The 7,703-nt window shown below is 31.5% G+C and overlaps 1 pseudogene; it reads left to right on the forward strand.

Annotated features, from left to right (window-relative positions):
* Positions 1 to 2,363: 2,363 nt before the first annotated feature.
* On the forward strand, positions 2,364 to 6,566 carry LOC114892045 (annotated as a pseudogene).
* Positions 6,567 to 7,703: the final 1,137 nt, after the last annotated feature.

Raw genomic sequence — 7,703 nt, forward strand, 5'->3', positions numbered from 1 at the left:
AGTGAGGTGGGTGGACCTAGAGTCTGTCGCACAGAGTAAAATAAGTCAGAAAGAGAAAAACAAATACTGTATGCTAACACATATATATGGACGCTAAAAAAAGAGAAAAAGTACTTCTGAAGAACCTAGGGGCAGGGCAGGAATAAAGACACAGATGTAGAGAATGCACTTGAGGACACGGGGAGGGGAAAAGGTAAGCTGGAATGAAGTGAGAGAGTGGCATTTACATATATGCACTACTAAATAAAATAGATAGCTAGTGGGAATTAGCCACGTAACACAGGGAGATCAGCTTGGTGCTTTGTGACCACCTAGAGGGGTGGGATAGGGAGGGTGAGAGAGAGATTCAAGAGGGAGGGGATATGGGGATATATATATATATATATATATATATATATATATATATATATATAGCTGATTCACTTTGTTATATAGCAGCAACTAACACAACAATGTAAAACAATTATACTCCAATCAAGATGTTAAAAAAAATGCATGTGTTCTGTTGACCAAGATGTCATTAGTTGTAAGCTCCTCTATGCCTGTTTAAACTTAGAATTAAAAAGACTTGGAAGAAGATTCTCTTTTCTTCTCATTGATGATTCTCCACTGTCTCTTCTCTGGAAACATGTCTTTTCACATGGATGGATCATTACTGAATGTGTAAGTCACATATGCATGATTTAATATCCAATTTTCTCATGAAATCATGACTTAGCAATGTTTGGGGCAGAGGTAAGCAAGTATATACAAAGGTTTAAGAAGTAAAGATTTTTAGTAAAGTGTGTTGTGAACTTTACACAAGAAGACAAGTGATGAAAAGTGATAACAACCCAGTGGGTAAAATGCATCAGGTGGAGCTAGCTATCAGCATAGCTGAAAGAATTTTGCTTTTATCTTCTACATGATCAAATTTATGAGAATATTTTGAATACATTGTTCTAAGATTGTTGTCAGTTACTGCACTCTTATTTTCCTGAAAGTAACTACTTTGTTACCTTCTCATGTAATTCATGGGAATTAAAATGAAGAAATAATATGTTTAAAATCCATCATATTTAAAAAAAATTTAAATCAAATATAGTTTTATATTCCACTCCCCTCTGAAATAGAGCTAGATAATTTTGGTATTGGTTGCTTGTTATGCTTTTATTTTTCTGATATTTTTCTGATATATTGGAGAAATACTAGAATATACTAGAATATACTAGAAATCTAATTTTTTGTAATTAATGAATCCTGTCTTACCATAATTTGGAAATATCAAAAGCCAGATCAGATGTTGAATACTACAATTATGAACAATATAATAATTTACTATAATGATTTCAGCTAACTGAGGGCACAAGTCATGCCCTATCTGTTTTGCAGCTTAAAAATATAATATGATGCCTGCCAACCCTTAAGAGACCTGTAAATAGAGAATAAGTTAAAAAACAAACCAATAACCAAAAAGAATTAATGCATTATCTTAGCTTTGTGATCATTTTTTTACATTTTATAAATTTCATAGAGCATCTCAAACACCAATTTATCAAGATATTGAAATATAGGACTTCTTAAGAGAAAATTAAAAATGGTACTGCACCTATTTTATTTCAGCATCTAAGACCTACTGTAAAGAAATTAGTTCTTCTAGCAAATTTTCTTTTACAGGGAATATTAATATTGTGGAGTTATAAAGTGTTTTCTCTTATAGAAGCACCAACTATAGCTAAGCTTTCAAAGTTTATTTTATTTATTATTTAATTAAAATCTAAATTAAAAGCTATATTAAAATTAAAAGCTATACTAAATACACTGTGTTAAATACAAGAGTAGCAATAGTAATAGTAGAGCAATAGTAACACAATACACTATGAAACATTTGCTCTTAATATTCAGTAGGCATATAAATTATTTTTCTTGTTTTAAATAAATATGTAGACAGTTTTAGTCATTAGGGAAAATTTTCCTATGAGCCAATATAGATGAGATATAAATGACATTACACTTAAAATAACAATTGAGCATGGATACCTTTTAGGCCCATAGTTATCAGAGAAAGGTATGAATGAATACAAAGAGACAAGTTGGAAAGCCACTGTAGGAATCCAAAGCACACATGTTTTTCACTTGGTACTTATGGTGCAGATGAAAAATAAATGAGATGATATGAAGGTTTTTCCAGAGAAAGATATAGCGAGATCTACTGATTGGCTATGAGAAGAATATTTCCAAGTTTTTGGCTTAAACAACTAGATGATTAATGGTATCATATACTGGAAAATATGGTGTGCAGGTTAAAACCTGAATGCTTACAGCATGGGGTAGCACAATTTTAGTTTTTAAAAAACTTGTTCTCTCACCTTCTCGCTTCCAAGATGACCAAGAAAAGAAGGAATAATGGTCATGCCAGAAAGGGCCGCGGCCACATGCAGCCTATTCACAGCACCAGCTGCGCCTGAAGTGTGCCCAAGGATAAGGCCATTAAGAAGTTCGTTGTTCGGCACATTGTAGAGGCTGCAGCTGTCAGGGCATTTCTGAAACAAATGTTTTCAATGCCTATGTGCTTCCCAAGCTGTATGTGAATCTGCATTACTGCGTAAGTTGTGCCATTCAGAGCAAGGTAGTCAGGAATCGTTCTCGGGAAGCGCGGAAGAACCGAAGACCTCCACCTCAATTTAGACCTGCTGGTGCTGCCCCACGACCTCCACCAAAGCCCATGCAAGGAGCTAAGTCCTTAAATACTAAAGAAATACTGTCCCCTGGGAAGACAGTAAAAAAGAAATTATACTTAAAAAAAAAATCTTTAAAAATGATTTAACATTGTAACAGATCTTGATGAATGAGTAGAATAGTTTTTACTAAAATACATTTTCAATGGATGTAGAATTCTGGATTGACATTTGCTTTCAACACTTAATGTTGTTATTTATTTTTTTGCATAGATTCTGAAGGAAAAAAGCAGGATATAATTCTTACCTTTGTTCATTTCTATATAATGTAATATTTTCCTCTATATGCCTCTGAGATTGTCTCTTTGTGTTTTGTTTACAGGAGTTTGAATATGATATGCTTGAGTGTTTTGTTTTTATTTTGTTTTGGAATTTATCCTGCTTTCTGTTGTCAGATTTTAGAATCATTGTTTTGCTCCCTGGTGTCTCTGGTATTAATTATGGAAACTTCTTATTTCATATTTACGAAAATATTTTTGATGCCCTGTACTTTTCTCTCTTCTTTTAAATTCAAGTTATTTATGTGTTAGAGTGCTTAATATTGTCACTCAACTTTTTGATATTCTGTTGTGCTTTTTCTTTCAATAGTAAATCTCTCTGCTTTATGTTACATTTGGATAATTTTTAGACTTACCTCCGAGTTCATATATTCATGGCAGTTGTGCCATGTCTGCTAAGCAGTGGAAGGTATTATTCATTTCTCTTACTTTGTTTTATGTTTCTAGCAGTACCATTGGCTTTTATAATTTTTATCTCTCTGTACTTTATTATTTCTCTGATCTTAATTGTTGTCCACTTTTTATGATAGAACCTTTAACATATTAATCAGTTATTTTAAATTCTCTCTCAGATTGTTCCGAAATCTGTGTCCTGTTTCAGTCTAGTTCTAGTGATTGCTTTGCCCTTTGTGAGTGTGTTGTCTTTTTTGTTTTGCTTTTTATTGTGTGCTTTGAGTTTTTTGTTGAGCATAAGACATCTTGTCTAGGACTGTAGAAACCGAGGTAAATAAATGTTATTCCAGGAATCTATATTTTGTAGTGTTTTGTTCTCTAGTTTATTTTTATTCCTTGTGAAGTGTTATAGTTCATGTGTTGGATCTTCTTGCCTATAGTTGATATTTGTCACTTTCTCTTAAATAATTTTATCTCATTCATTTTTTAAAATTTTATTTTTTACTTAACATTTCTCTTAAAGCATTACATTATCTTTTTTCTAGTAACTCATTTGTTTTGCTTTATTACTTTATTATTCATTTCTAAAATGTTTTTTAATTTTATAATTCTAAATCTAATCCTTGATATCTGTCACCTTATTTATGTTTTTCTAAAATTTGATTTATTTTTTTCTTTCATTTGTAGGGAAGGGGACTGTTTGTTTGCTATCTAGTTAATCAAATTTTTTTGTTTGCTCAACTTCATTTTTTTTCCTCATCTTCTGGATGATTAAAAACTATGCCATCAACATCTTTCCAGATTTAATTCATGTACTGATATTTTGTGCTCAGAGATCAGAAGAATTAATATTGTTAAAATGTTCATACTTCCTAAACTGATCTGTAGATTCAATGGGATCCATATAAATTTCTGGCATTTTTCACAGAAATAGGAAAAACAATCCTAAAATTTGTATGGAACCACAAATGAATCTCAATATAGCCAGAGCAATCCTGAGAAAGAACAAAGCTAGAGCTAACACATGTCCTGATCTCAAACTATATTACAAAGCTATAATGATCATACTAGTGTCTTATTGACATAAAAATAGACACATAAACCAATGGAACAGAATTGAGAGCCTAGAAATAAACCATCACTTACATGGTCAACTAATATTTGACAAAGGAGTCAAGAACACTCAGTGGGGAAATTATGGTTTCTTCAATAAATGGCATTGTGAATAACTACAGGCAGCAAAATGAAACAGGACCCCTATCTTACACTGCACACGAAAATTAACTCTAAATAGATTAAATATGTAATGTAAAATCTGAAATTGTACAACTCCTAGAATAAAACACAGAGAAAAAGCTTTTTGGCATTGGCCTTGGCAACACGTTTCTGACTATGACACCAAAAGCATAAGCAACAAAAGCAAAAATCAGCCAGTGAGACTATATCAAACTAAAAACTTCTGCACAGCAAAAGAAACAATCAACAAAATTCCTACCTATGGAATGGGGAAAATTATTTGAGAAAACATCTATCTAAGGAGGTGTTAATAACCAAAATATAGAAGAAACCCATACAACTCAGTTACAAAGAACAAACAGAAAAACACTCTGATTTAAAAATGGACAGAGGAGCTAACTAGACATTTTTCCAAAGAAAACATACAATGGCCAAGAGATACATGAAAATAACACTAATCATCAGGGAAATGCAAACCAAAACTACAATGAATATCACCTCACACTTATTAGAATGGCTATTATAAAAAAGAGAAGAGACAACAAGTGTTAGTGAGACTATGGAGAAAAGGAAACCCCTGTACACTGTTGGGGAAATGTAAGTAGGTACAGCCACTATGGAAAACAGTATGGAAAAAAATAAAAATAGAACTAACATATGATTTAGAAATCCCACTGCTGGACATATATAGAAAGGAAATAAAATCATTATCTTGATGAGATACTTGTACTCCCACATTCATGGCAGCATTGTTTATCAGAGCCAAGATATAAAAACAACTGTGTCCATTGGCAGGTGAATGAATAAAGGAAATGTGGGATATATTTATATATATTCATATCTATATCTATATTTACCACATTGTGTATACATACACATTTATACAATGAAATTTAGAGTGGAAAATTATTCAGTCATGATAAAACAGGAAATACTGCCATTTGTGACCTTTGCAACAACATTAATGGACCCTGAGGGCATTATGCAAAGTGAAATAACTCAGCCAGAGAAAGAGAAATACTGCATGATCTCAATTACATGTAGACTCTAAAAAACAATCAAACAAAAAACAACCAAAACTGAACTCAGAGAAACAGAGGATAGAATGGTGGTTGCCAGGGGCTAAGGAAGAGGGAGAAATGAGATGTTGGTCAAAGGTTGCAAACTTCCGGTTATAAGAGCCATAAGTTCTAGGAATTTAATGTATAGTATAGTTAATGACAATAGACAATAGTTAATGACACTCTATTATATACTTGAAAGTTATTAAGAGTAGATCTTAAAAGTTTTAAGCACACACAAAATTTAGGAAATTATGTATGGTAATGAAAGTGTTAACTAACTCTATTGTAATCATTTCACAACATATGAATGTATCAAAGCATCACATTGTACACCTTAAAGGTACACAATGTTATGTGTCAATTATATCACAATAAAGCTGGGGAGAGGGTAAAGTTTACATTTCTCTTCCACATTTTCATCATGGAATATATCCATCTCTCTTAAATAAACCACATTCTATGCATAATTATAACTCTTTTTTACTTGTTCTCCATTTTTCATTTATCAAGGCTAAAGGAAATCAGACTTTAATTTTCAAGGAAATATTGTATTTAAAGAAAAATAAGCCTTTATTCATCATGTGTTGTAATTTATCTCTGTCATTGCAAAAAATTATACCTTTCGATACCTTACAAAAAAGTTATGGAGAAATTAGAAATTGCAAAAGGAAGCTAACAAATTGCAGATGAAATTAAAAGTTGCAATATTTTTATGTGACTAAAAAAATCTAATTTTTTGCATTTTCTTCTATTTTTCTAAGAAATTAATTTAATTAGGAAAAATGTGTAATTAAATACTCATATTGCCTCATAAACAGGACTTGATAGGATTATTTCCCCAGCAGCAAGAATGTGATAACATTAATACAATTCAATAGTTGATTATTGCTATCTCCACTTTAATCTTAATGGTACAGATCTTTGCTTTAAATTTAATTTGTATCGATTTTTCCATTTTTTACTCATTAAGAGTGTGTTTCTGCTCTTGGGTTATGTTTTTCTAAGTTTACTTTCTTAAAAATAGTCCATTTAACAAACACAGTAAGTTTATGAAATCTTTGAACATAAACAATAATGAAAATATTAAAATTGCTGAAAAGACTGTGTTCAGTTTAGAATCAAGTAAGACTTCCATACTTTGAACAAAATACCTCTTTGGAATAACTACACTATTATTATAAATGTCTTCACCTTGTAACATTTTGTTTTTATATCTAGGTATTAAATAGCCCACTAGTGTCTCTGTTGCATGAATATGTAAGAACAGCATAAACACTCCCATAAAACAACAACAACAACTGGGTTTCCAGTTTGTTTCAAATAAACTTTGAAAACAAATAGTCATATATCTATGCTTAGTGACTTTTATTTTGAAACCATTCTATTGATCAGTTTTTTGTACATTTTAACTTGGAAAAGATTCTTTTCAGTAGTTTGGAGTCACTCAGTAAAAATTAATCAACCTTGATTAACTGAATGATAATGGCAGTCTTGGAGACATCCTGCTTTGTGACTGCAAGGTGAATTTGTAATTAATGAGGACAAATTTTAACAGTCATCACCAAGATAAGCAGTACATACTGAAGTGCAGAGGCCCAGACACCAATTGTAGATTTCCCTAAGCTTCTCTACTCTGATCTCACTTCTCTCCTTTGAGGTTCCCTATCAAGCTCTTGTCAGTCTCCCATTCTGTTCATCACTCTTTCTAAGTTTTCTAAAAGTTTATTTAAGTTCTCTATTGTTGGTACCAAATTGAGATGTCTTCAAGACTGGATTTGAGTCCCTATTAATCTCTATTTATCTTCATTTGCATTAGGCAAAGAAACTTACCTTCAAAATATTGACTGAAAAAAAAAATTTAAATAATTGAGAAATGTTTGATTGGATATATGATATTTGCCATACATTTGCTACTGAAATTTAATAGATTTAAAAACAAGGGTAAGAATACAGTATTCAACTGAAAGATAATAGTGATAAATCAACATTTACTTACCATCTGTTACTATGCTTGT

This window comes from Monodon monoceros, unplaced genomic scaffold, assembly GCF_005190385.1.
Source record: "Monodon monoceros isolate NGI ecotype Baffin Bay Population unplaced genomic scaffold, NGI_Narwhal_1 Super_Scaffold_12, whole genome shotgun sequence".
NCBI lineage: Eukaryota > Metazoa > Chordata > Mammalia > Artiodactyla > Monodontidae > Monodon > Monodon monoceros.